This window comes from Piliocolobus tephrosceles, chromosome 19 (genome assembly GCF_002776525.5).
Source record: "Piliocolobus tephrosceles isolate RC106 chromosome 19, ASM277652v3, whole genome shotgun sequence".
In the NCBI taxonomy this organism is placed as follows: domain Eukaryota; kingdom Metazoa; phylum Chordata; class Mammalia; order Primates; family Cercopithecidae; genus Piliocolobus; species Piliocolobus tephrosceles.
Window position 1 is genome coordinate 3,965,953 of NC_045452.1, and position 13,063 is coordinate 3,979,015.

The following is a 13,063-nucleotide window of genomic DNA, read 5'->3' on the forward strand; positions in this document are numbered from 1 at the left end:
CGGGAGCCCAAGCTGGAGTGCAGTAGTGTGATCTTGGCTCACTGCAACCTCTGCCTCCCAGGTTCAAGCAATTCTCATGCCTCAGCCTCCCAAGAAGCTGGGATTACAGGCATGTGCCACCATGCCTGGTTAATTTTTTATTTATTTTATTTTTTTATTTTTAGTAGGGATAGGGTTTTTCCATGTTGGTCAGGCTGGTCTCAAACTCCTGGCTTCAAGCAGTCCTCCTGCCTCAGCCTCCCCAAGTACTGTGATTACAGGTGTGAGTCACCATGCCCAGCCAGAAAGAGTAATTTACCACTAATCACCTCCTCCTCTTTCCTGTTACTATTGTCCAGCATTTTATTTTCACCTCAATTTTTCTATTGCCTAAGTTGGTTATCTATTGCCCAAGTTGGTTATACTCCTAAGGTTCTTATTCAGATTTACCTGTGTTTACCAGTTTCTTTACCCACTGCTATGCCAGTTATGAATTTACTGCCTCTCAGCTCCCAAACTCAGCTTGGTTGTCTTGTGTATTGATACTGGAGCTGGATCCTGTGTACTTGGATTTCTCCTTTACCAGCTGATACAATGCCATGTTATACTAGGTCAGTAAGGGAAAATAGGTTCACTGCAGAGGAAAGTGGCTTCTCTTTCTGGTTCCTGTGTTCTTCCATTCTTGTCTTCTTAGTCCTGTTGGCAGCAGTGTGTATGCACCCTGCAACAAGTTTTGCTGACACTCTGGAGTGGGGCTTTCTACTTACCAATGTGAGCTCAGAATCCCTTCCTCTCTAGCCTTGCTTCTTGCATTTTCTTCTTCCTGGGATCAAATTTCTTCTCTTTCTTTTATTGTGTGGGTTATTATTATTATTAATTTTAGATGGAGCTTTGCTCTTATTGCCCAGGCTGGACTGCAATGGCGTGATCTCGGCTCACCACAACCTCTGCCTCCCGGGTTCAAGTGATTCTCCTGCCTCAGCCTCCTGAGTAGCTGGAATTACAGGCATGTGCCACCACGCCCAGCTAATTTTGTATTTTTAGTAGAGACAGGGTTTCTCCATGTTGGTCAGGCTGGTCTTGAACTCCTGACCTCAGGTGACCCGCCTGCCTCAGCCTCCCAAAATGCTGGGATTACAGGCGTGAGCCACTGTGTCCGGCCTCTTTTATTGTTTTAAGGAGGGCTTATTAGTAGTAAATTCTGTCTTTGTTTAGCACTTGATCTTCAATGATGAACATGTCTTTCCTGAGCACCCACTTTTGAATGATAATTTGGGTATAAAATTCTAGATTGGCAGTTAATTCCTCTCAAGATTTACAAGATATGATTCCACTCACTTTTGTCTTTTTTTTTTTATGAAGTTTGCTTCTAGTTTAATTTCTTTATAAATAATCTGACTATCCTTTTACTGATTCTGCTGTCTTTAATGTTTGAAAGTTTCACTGTTTTGTCTAGATGTGAATTTCTTATGTTTTCTGCTATCACTGTGTGTTCTGAATCTGAAAATGAGTTATTTTATTTCTAAAGTCAAGTCAGCCAGTATCACTTTAAATGCTTCCTCTTGTTCATTTTCCAGTTTTTCCTTCTGGTACTTTCTACTGACATATGCTGGACTTTTATATTCTATCCTACATACCTCTTAACCTTTTATATTTTTAAATTTTCATCTCTTTCTGCTATCTCTTGATAATGTCTTCAAATGTATTGTCTTTCTCTGTCTTTAATGGTTTTTTAATGTCAAGTTTATCCTGTTCACTAAGTTAGTATTTCAATGATCTTTGTTTAATTCTGATATTAGAAAGTTGTGTCTAATCTTTAGTTTATCCTGTCCACTAGGTTTTATTACTTCAATTACAATATTTTTCATTCTGCATTTTTTTTTTTGCCATCTGTTCTTCAGAATCTTGGTTTTCTTTTTGAACTTTAAATCCTTATATTTGCCTTTACTTATATAAAACTCTTGGTGGGTTATGTGTAAATCTGTTCTTTTGTGTATCTGCTGACCATCCCTCATGTGACTTGTTTACTCATGTGTTTTGTAATTGTGGATTGTGAAGTCATCTTAAGTGGGGCTTTTCTGTGGGAAGTTCTGGGGCCTAGGTTATGGCTATGCTCCTAGAGAGTGATACACTGTGCATCCTCCTAACACCTGAGTTGACACTGTCCTGGAACCAATTTAAATGGTCACCTGTAGTTTTCCACACTAAGTAATTTAAATTTTGGACTCAAAACCATGGCAAGATGTATTTCCAGGGTTTCAATTTGGTAAGATAAACTTTAATTTTAAAAAAAATCCAGATTCTAGAGACCTTTTCTGTGAGAATAGTTTTTTAGTTGCATCTAGATAGGCAGAAAAACTTAAGCTGCTAGTAACTGTCAACCTTAATAACTCACCCACCCCCATCCTCGACTGCCACAATATCACCTCAACTATCTACTTCTATTTATTTTTTGTATTTGTAAATTTTCTTTTTCACATTGTATGGTATGGCTGCATGACAGTTTACTTAAACCTTTATTTATAAGCTTTCAGATTGTTTTAATTTTTCTATTTTAATACACAGTATTTCTATGAAAATTTTCATCGATATTGAGTATTGTGGATATTATTTAGGATAGAGTATAAAGGTTAGATAACTAATCTAGTATCAATCTTCCAGGACCTGTGAAAATTTTCAGGTTGTATGAAATTTTGTCCAGCAGCATTCAGCACCACAGGGAAGGCAAATACTTGGAATCAACCAGGTTGGGTTTTTCTCTTCAGAAGAGTAAAATAAAGGAAAGAGTCAGTGTGGTTAGGCTCAGTGTTGTGGCTCATGCCTGTAATCCCAGCACTTTGGGAGACTGAGGCAGGAAGATTGCTTGAGCTCAGGAGTTTGAGACCAGCCTGGGAAATATGCTGAAACCCCGTCTCTACTAAAAATACAAAAATTAGCCAGGTGTGGTGGCAGGGGCCTGTAGACCCAGCTACTTGGAGGGCTGAGGTGGGAGGATCACTTGAGCCCAGGAGGTCAAGGCTACAGTGAGCTGAAATTGCACCAGTGCACTCCAGCCTGGGTGACAAAGTCAGACCCTGTTATGAAAGAAAAAAGAAAAGAAAAGAAAAGAATAAAAGGGGTGAGTTGGAGGCCCCAGCGAAGTGAGAGCAGTTTAGTGATTATATTCTAAGGACAGGAGGCAGTGGCCAGAACAGCATGTAAGTGGGATAATTCTTGGATAATGAAAAGGACTAGAATGTAGGTGATGGACTTTGGCGACAATATGCAAACTATGCATACAACAAGGAGAGTTAATGTTCAGAATATGTAAGAAAACTTTCACAATAACTCCAAGGAAAGACTTAGGTTTTCACTACAAAGAAATGCTAAGTGCTGAGGTGACAGATCTACTAAATACCCTGATTTGACTATTGCTCAATGCACACATGTAGAGAAACATCACACTGTATCCTACAAATATCCACAATTATCACATAACAATTAAAATAAAACTTCTAAAATATGAAAAACTTCTTAAAAGTAAACAAACAAACAAAAATCAGGAAAAGCAGAGGCCATAGAATGAAACCAGGTCATTTAAATGGACATTCAAGTCAGTCAGGATGAACTCAAGTATAAGACTTTAGGAGAAGCGTGAAAGTTTTCACTGAAAATCTCCAAGAGATCTGAAGGTGGCAGTGCCAGGGAAGGAGCAGTGCGGGTGGGTAGCACATGTTTCTAAGAGCAAGAGATTTTTCTAATAGGAAGAGAGAAATAATGATTCCCAAGGAATTCGAAGGAGCAAGGAGACTCTATAAACCACATTCCCAGGCCGGGCGCAGTGGCTCAAGCCTGTAATCCCAGCACTTTGGGAGGCTGAGATGGGCGAATCACGAGGTCAGGAGATCGAGACCATCCTGGCTAATACGGTGAAACCCCGTCTCTACTAAAAAATACAAAAAACTAGCCGGGCTAGGTGGCGGGCGCCTGTAGTCCCACTCGGGAGGCTGAGGCAGGAGAATGGCGTAAACCCGGGAGGCGGAGCTTGCAGTAAGCTGAGATCCGGCCACTGCACTCCAGCCTGGGCGACAGAGCGAGACTCCGTCTCCAAAAAAAAAAAAAAAAGAAAGAAAGTCTAAATCTAGTCATTAGGTGTCCAGGAGTGGGCAGTCCTCCTGCCAGCATTGGCCCTATGTTTATGGTTCCGGTTAAGAGTACACGGGCACAGGGACCAAGAGGTTACTACAGAAAGTCAAGTTGTGCTCTGAAGCGCCCCCTGCAGGACCCTGTGCAGACAGACAGGAGCAGTTGAGGCTGCTGGTCAGCACTCTGGGCTATTTTGTGCTCCCTCCCACCTGCCCCTCCTTTTGGCCCAAGTTCTAGTCCCATTTGCTTTGTCACTCCCTCCTATGGCAGCTTCCTCTCTGGTCTTCAGTGTCCTCGTTGATACAGTCAACATAGCATCTCTCTTCTAATCACATATATTCATACAGCGATATAAATGATGTGAAAGTACTTTGAAAAATGTAAGTGAAAGACTGGGGCACTGACTTCTTCCCATTTTCCCAAGTCCTGCTTCAGAACCACTCTCCTAGGCCACAAGCCCCTACCTCCTTCTTGGCCCTTTAATCAAACTTTGCCTACTGAGGGGCATAACTATATGGTATCCCCAGAACAGGGACTAATATTACAGCCCCCATTTCTTCTCTTTGCTATTTGCCATGATACTCTTAAACCTAGAGACTGGGATCCTCTCCCTAGACCAAAAGGGAGGGGCACACAGGCATCATAATGGACATTCAGACATGGTATGATGCGAGGGGTGGGCATGAGATAAATGCTGGAGGAGGTCTGGGCAACACCCCAGTTACTCATTTGGACTCACTGGGACAAGTGATTAACTAGAATTCTCAATGAAGAAATGAGAAGAAGGCTCCCTCCAATTTCTCAATTTCCACCCCGCCCGATACCCAGTTTGATTCCACACCCTCCTAATCCATCCCGCCCTTGTAATCCAACCCGCTCTCCTAAGGCAACCCACTTACCCCCCCTTTTTCCTCAACCTGCCAGGACTCTTTCTCCTCTCCAGAAGTATGTAGATTTTTCAGTTTTCTGCTCTAACTGTTATCCCACTGTGGCTCATGCCTGCCCTCCCCACTACCCTACCCTAAAACTCTTCCTGCCCTGCTCCTCTGCTATTCATTACAGACTACCTATTTGCCAATGCCGTGGTCCCACAACTCTTTCTGGCAACTTCCCTGTCTATGCCCCTAGCCCTCTTAGCCCTGCTTGCCAAAGCTGTGGTTCCAGAGCTCTTTCCTGTGACTCCCCTATCTATCCACCTACTCCTCCTCCTAGCCCTACTTGCCAATGCTGTGGTCCCAGAATTCCTTCCTGTCACTCCCCTGTCTATCCCCCTACTCCTCATCCTAGCCCTACTTCTTCCCAATACTCTAGTCCCAGAACTCTTTCCTGTGACTCCTCTATCTATTCCTCTACTACTTCTTCTAGCTCTGTTTGCGAATGCTGTGGTCCCTGAACTTTTTCCTGTTACTCCCCTATCGATCCCCCTACTCCTCCTTGTAGCCCTTCTTTCTAGAACTCAGCCTCCAGCCCCACCACCTGCAACCAGACCTGGCGATTCAAAGATCTCATCTTGGAGATGATTTTCCTGCTCCTGGAGCAGTTTTGGTGCAGTTCAGAATGGCCAGTACTATGGCTTCAGCAGCCTGACCTGGTGGACAAAGAGAAGCAAGACAATGGCAAACCTGCATTCAGCCTCAGTAAGTCACAGGAGCCCTTTCCATGGCCAGGTCCTGGTCACCTACTGCTATCCGTATTTTGCCTTCACTCCCATCTTGTTAATCCTCTTCGATTTTCTTTCTCTAAACAGTCTGCTCCTTTCCTTCCCTGCCTGATCAGCCAGATGGCCTAAGCTTCTACATTTGTCCCTGGCTTCTCCATGGAACTCAGTCTGTAGCCACAGAACAAACCATAGGGCCAGAGACAGAGAAGGTAGAGGTGAATGAGGAGTGGGAAGCACCTCATCTGTTCTCAAGGAGGGTAAGTCCTGCCCTGGGTTAAAGTAAGGGCAAGAACCATTACCTCTGAGAGCTCACAGGGCACAAGGCCCCTGCTAGAGACAGAGGAGACTCAGTTTTGATTTTGCTCATGTTTTTCGGGTCTTGTTTATTCCAGAATTTATTTGTATTCACCCTAGGATTCCAGAACCACGGCAGGGACTCCAGGTATCTAGATTCAACAGAATCTCAATTAAAATCCCACTATATTTTTGAGAACTTGACAACTAAAATTTATACAGAAATGCAAAAAGCCAAGGTTAGTCCACATTCTCCTAAGACATTTTTGCCTACCAGATACTGGAACTCATCATGAAAATTATAGTAATTAAGATAGGGTAGGAATGGGGAAAACATAGACAAGCAGACAAATGCCACAGAACGAGAGCAGAAAGACTGCCACATTGCTGTGCCCATGCATGGATACTGAACACTTGAGACGTGCTGTTAAGTGTAGAACTTACACTGGAATTTTATTGTTGTTTTTAAAAAGAATTATTTATTTACCAAACCTGAGACATATTAGATACAACCAATTTTAAGTTTACATATTTTAAATCAATTTTGAAGTGTTACACATACACACGCGCACACACACACACACACACACGCCTACAACAGTTGTTCTAAGGTGAAAGTCACCTTCTCAATAAACTGTTGCAAGTGTTCTCACCCAAGGTTGCAAAATTGTTTATCCTGAACATGAAAACCTGTAACAAACTTAATTATGTAAAAGTCATTACTTGTAGTTTTCCCGTTGCAAAGATAAAAAAAAATGTACAACTAATATATATGAGTCATAATGTAATCCTAGATCATACCCATACCAAAACCAGATGCTCTTCTAATTTTAAACCCATCATCAGAGAACAAGAGAAAGTCATTTCATTTTACACAAAGCAAAATTTACATGTGCTGAAAAAGAAAGACCTAAAGAAAGACCGAAACAAACACTGGGGCGGACACTGATGCCCGAAACAGACCACTGATCAAAAATAAAATAGTGGCTATATATCACTGCAATGAAATCCAAGAGGCTTTAACCATTTGGCATCAGAAATCCAGATTTTTCCAATTATGTAAATGCATGTTTCTTATGTGCCAAGAGTGAGGGAAGTGGATGTGCCAGTGTGGAAAGAAAAAGAGCTACCACTCACTGGCAATTTTAAACCCATCATCAGAGAACAAGAGAAAGTCATTTCGATTCTCTCACCCAGGGAACTAGCTTTAACAGACAATTAGAAGGTCAGGCAGAAACCCAAAAATGATTATTAGCTACTTGTGTCATCAATTTAACTGGAGGTGGTTCAGTCCTAAGGTTCAATGTAAAAATGTATGGGGCAAAATGTATGCTGAGTTATAGCTTTAAAGCAAAACAAAAAAACAAAGTAGAAAAGTACCCAGCATGGCAGCATACGCCCAAGTCAGAGAGCTCTGCCATTAGGATGGGCAGAAACCATCAAGATTCATACTGTTGTTTCTCACTAGGACTCAACAAAATCTTAGTGACCTGAACCACAGATTGAGGGAGTCCAAAGAATGCAGTCATTTTAGTACAATACAGGCTTTGTGCTGACTTCCTGAACAAACTGCATTTTATTGTGAAAACATAAAGAAGAAATAATAAATATATCCCATATTTCACTTAATGGAAGGAGCATTCAAATAAGAAATTATGCCAATCAACTGTCAAATTTCCACTGTAACTTTCCTGAAAAGGTGTTTCCCCCCCAATATCCCAATATCTATTAATCCCAAAGAAACATAAGTTGTGAATGTATAGTTCAGAAAATAAAAATGGAGAAACTAATGATATTATTATGACCAAGATGTTTGGTAAACAGTGAATTCAGAGTTTAGGATCATCAGGAAGAGGCTTTTTTTTTTTTTTTTTTTTTTTTTTTGAGACAGAGTCTCTGTTACCTAGACTGGAGTGCAGTGGTATGATCTCGGCTCACTGCAACCTCCACCTCCCGGGTTCAAGGGATTCTCTTTCCTCAGCCTCCTGAGTAGCTGGGATTACTGGCTCACACCACCATGCCCGACTAATTTTTGTATTTATAGTAGAGAGGGGGTTTCACCATGTTGGTCAGGCTGGGCTTGAACTCCTGACCTCTTGATCCACTGGGATCACAGGCATAAGCCACCGTGACCAGCCAGGACGAGGCTTCTTAAATAAGCCTCTGGACTTCAAAAAAGCTCTTCAGGTAGTAGATCTGTCCCAGTGTCATGGCACCTAGAACAAGAGCTTCAAAGAAGGACCAAAGAACCACTCTGCCGTTTGTGTTGTTGTTAATGGCTCCGTGTTTCCTCTCCCGATTTCCATGTATTCCTGTTTGTGCTTTCCAGCTGTCAACGCCATTCTGGTGAGCTTCGTTTTCCATGTCTTGTCCTTTTGGAGCCTCCCCAATATCGATGGTGAACATCACTATTTTTGGAGTCATGGTAGACATCCGGTTACTAAAACAAATTGCATGTTCCATCCATGTGAGCGGCAAATGTGTATTTCCCACTGGATTCTCCATCTCCTTTGTAAATCCCTTTATTATCTCGTCCTGTTATCTCCACATCGATGTCCAGGAAGCCGCCCTCCACCACCTCAGAGATGAGGCCCATCTTGGCGCCCGAGGTGACCCGCTCAAAGAAGCACTCCTGGCATGCGGGTTGATGCTAACAAAGTAGCCTGAGACCATGGCCAGGAGTGCGGCCAGCAGCAGCAGCAGGTCAGCAAGGGTCACCATGGTGGGGCTGGGGCCGAAGCCAGGACCTGGACTGCGGCCTCCAGAGGCGCCCCTGCTGCTGCCCCGCTGGAATTTTAAACAGTAGGAAAAACGGGCTGGGCGTGGTGGTTCACGCCTGTAATCCCAGCACTTTGGGAGGCCAAGGTGGGTGGATCACGAGGTCAGCAGTTCGAGACCAGCCTGGCCAAGACGGTGAAACCCCATCCCTATTAAAAAAACCAAAAAAAAAAAAAAAAAAAAAAATTAGCCAGGAGCAGTGGCAGGCGCTTGTAATCCCAGCTACTCAGGAGGCTGAAGCAGGAGAAAATAAATAAATTAACTAGAAAGAACAATGTCAAATGTCTCAATTTTTTTTTTTTTTCTTGAGACACAGTTTCACTCTTGTTGCCCAGGCTGGAGTGTAATAATGCAATCTTGGCTCACTGCAACCTCCACCTCCTGGGTTTAAGCAGTTCTCCTGCCTCAGCCTCCCAAGTAGCTGGGATTACAGACATGCTCCACCACGACAGGCTAATTTTTTGTATTTAGTAGAGACAGAGTCTCACCATGTTGGTCAGGCTGGCCTCCAACTGCTGACCTCATGTGATCTGCCCACCTCAGCCTCCCAAAGTGCTGGGATTACAGGCATGAGCCACCATGCCCAGCCATGTGTCAGTTTTTATATTGAAACTTTGAAAGTAAAATAATTTGGATATACCAAGTTAAATAAAACATTATTAACATTAGCTTTATCAGGTTCCTTTTTCTCTCTGATGTGGACACTAGATATTTAGCCTAGATAGACAATATTTAGTCTAGATAGGCAATACGTGTCTCACTTCATATTTTTATCGGATGGCACTGATCTAGAAGATAACAGAAATATATCTTCAGGACATCAAATCAGGAAAAGATGCCATAAATGGCAATTAAGAAGCAATAACCATAAAGGGAAACACTAATATATTTGACCACATTTAAAGTTTTGGTGTCAAAAGACAGCATTAAGAGACGTAAAAAGGCAAGCCACAAACAGAGAAAATGTATTTGTAGCACACATGATTCTCAATAAAGAACTTCAAGCCGGGCGCGGTGGCTCAAGCCTGTAATCCCAGCACTTTGGGAGGCTGAGACGGGCGGATCACGAGGTCAGGAGATCGAGACCATCCTGGCTAACACAGTGAAACCGTCTCTACTAAAAATACAAAAAACTAGCCGGGCGAGGTGGCGGGCGCCTGTAGTCCCAGCTACTCCGGAGGCTGAGGCAGGAGAATGGCATGAACCCGGGAGGCGGAGCTTGCAGTGAGCTGAGATCCGGCCACTGCACTCCAGCCTGGGTGACAGAGCAAGACAAAAAAAAAAAAAAAAAAAGAACTTCAACAAGCTAATAAATAGGCAACCAATCCAATAGAAAAACACGTTCAACAGTCTCCCGAACACCCAAACGCATCGCGCAGCACATGATGTCAGAATGAATGAATGAATGTATGGCCGGGAAGAGTGTTTAGGCGTACACTAAATCGGGTGGCTAATTCACCCATCCTAGGGATATCTTTGGATCTTTTAAAGTAAGTGATATTATATGAAGTATCCAGAGTCATTCATAAAAACAAAACTTAAGATAGGGATACTTCATATAATGAAGGCTGGAGGGACGGGAAAATGCAGAGTTGTTTCATGCATGCAAAGATGTTCTGGAGACTGGTTTAATGCAATGTGAATATACTTTTGTGTACTTAAAAATGCCTAAGACGGGAAGGCCAAGGCAGGCGGATCACAAGTCAGGAGTTCAAGACCAGCCTGGCCAATATGGTGAAACCCCATCTCTACAACAATACAAAACTATTAGCTGGGCGTGGTGGTGCATGCCTGTAGTCCCAGCTACTTGGGAGGCTGAGGCAGGAGAATTGCTTGAACCCAGGAGGCGGAGGTTGTAGTGAGTGGAGATTGCACCATTGCACTCCAGCCTGGATGACAGAGCTAGACTAGACTCTGTCTCAAAAAAAAAAAAAAAAAAAAAAAAAATGCGTAAGATGGTAAGTTTTATATTATGTGTATTTTACAAATAAATATTTAAAAAACCTCTAAAGTCACCATGTTACTTAGAATCGGAAAGAGTTGTTCTGTCTATATTATCGTGTTGGTAATACTGGCCACATTGACTAGAATGTTCTTCATATAGAAAATCTCCAGTTTTCTGAGACAGACACAGAGTTTGGATTCTTGACGTCTGCTTTTAAGTGGGAGAGATTTCTGACTCCTTATAAAATTTCTTTTAGGGAATGATTGGCCAAGATGAGACCCAATCATATGTCCATTACCTCCTGGGTCATCCACTTGGTGGTGAGTCCTTTCCAGGCCATGTGCCGGGGCAGTTCCAGTAACCAGGCAGGAGCTGAGAAGCCCCAGGCAGGTGAGTTGACCACTGGAAGCAGGCAGGGTGTGAAATAAGACCCTGAGAATTGGGAGCGGGGTGAGGTGGATGGGCAATAAAAACAAGACCTACTCCAGAAGGGTGGTCCCACAGGGACAGCTGCCTGGAGACGGAAAAGGATGCAGTTGCCTGGAGTCGGCAGAAGGCGCGGAGCAGGTAGGGAGCAAGAGGGCACCCAGACCAAGCAGCATGGAGGCGATGGTGGGACACCCAAGGGAGCAGGCGAACCCAGATGAGGTTCATCCGGACCAGATTTTGTAGGGTCCGCGTGTCCATATCAAGCCACGTGGAGGCCATAGTGGGACACCCAAGAGAGCAGGTGATGCCAGATGAGGTTCATCGGGACCAGATCTTGTGGGGACTGCGTGACCATATCAAGCCGTGTAGAGGCCACGGTGGGACACCCGAGGGAGCAGGCGACCCCACATGAGGTTCATCAGGACCAGATCTTGTGGGGACTACATGACAAGATCAAGCTGTGTGGAGGCCACGGTGGGACACCTGAAGGAGCAGGCGACCCCAGATGAAGTTCATCAGATCTTACGGGGACCACCTGACTAGATCAAGCTGTGTGAAGTCCATGGGGGGACACTCCAGAGAGCAAACGACCCCAGAGGAGGTTCATCAGGACCAGATCTTCTGGGGACCGTCTGACGAGATCAAGCCATGGGGAGGCCACAGGGGACACCTGAGGGAGCAGGCGACACCAGATGACGTTCATCGGGACCAGATCTTGCGGGGACCGTGTGACCAGATCAAGCCATGAGAAGACCATGGTGGGACACCTGAGGGAGCAGGTTACCCCACATGAAGTTCACTGGGACCAGATCTTGTGGGGACTGCCTGACCAGATCAAGTTGTGTGGAGACCACGGTGGGACACCCGAGAGACCAGGCAACCCCACATGAGGTTCATCAGATCTTATGGGGTCCGCCTAAGCAGACCAAGCCGTGTAGAGGCCACGGTGGGACACTGCCGGAGCAGGTGAACCCAGATGAGGTTCATCAAATATTCTGGCGACCGCATGATCAGATCAAGCTGTGTGGAAGCCACAGTTGGACACCCGAGGGAGCAGGTGACCCCACATGAGGTTCATCGGGGCCAGATCTCGTGGGGACCACCTGACTGGATCAATCCATGTGAAGGCCATGGTGGGACACCCGAGGGAGCAGGTGATTCCAGATGAGGTTCATCAGATCTTGTGGGGACCGCCTGACTATATCAAGCCATAGGGAGGCCACGGTGGGACACCTGAGGGAGCAGGCGACCCCACATGAGGTTCGTTGGGACCAGATCTTGTGTTTACCGCGTGAGCAGATCAAGTTGTTTGGAGGCCACAGTGGGACACCTGAGGAAGCAGGCAACCCCAGATAAAGTTGAGACCAAATCTTGTGGGGACAGCATGACCAGATCAAGCCGTGTGGAGTCCACAGTAGGACACCCGAGGGAGTAGGCGACCTCAGATGAGGTTCATCAGGACCAGATCTTGTGGGGACCGCCTGACCACATCACGCCATGTGGAGGCCATGGTGGGACACCCGAGAGAGCAGGCGACCCCAGATGAGGTTTATCCAAACCAGATCTTGTGGGGACCGCCTGACCAGATCAAGGAGTATGGAAGCCACAGTGGGACACCCAAGGGAGCAGGTGACCCCACATGAGGTTCATCAGATGTTGTGGGGACTGCGTGACCGGATCAAGCAGTGTGGAGTCCACGACAGGAAATTCGAGGGAGCAGGCGATTCCAGATGAAGTTCATCAGGACCAGATCTTGTGGCAGACCTTCTGATCAGATCACGCCGTGTGGAGGTCATGGTAGGACACCCAAGGGAACAAGCGACCCTAGATGAGGTTTGTCAGATCTTGTGGGG

General features: G+C 44.9%; 1 long non-coding RNA gene and 1 pseudogene across 1 annotated transcript; one reads left to right on the top strand and one right to left on the bottom strand.

Moving 5' to 3' along the window:
- Positions 1–4,451: 4,451 nt before the first annotated feature.
- On the top strand, positions 4,452–13,039 carry LOC111525443. The gene is made up of 4 exons (XR_002726112.2): positions 4,452–5,741; positions 5,852–6,021; positions 11,038–11,171; positions 11,286–13,039. It is a non-coding gene; the product is annotated as an uncharacterized LOC111525443 (long non-coding RNA).
- LOC111525441 lies at positions 8,210–8,779 on the bottom strand (annotated as a pseudogene).
- Positions 13,040–13,063: the final 24 nt, after the last annotated feature.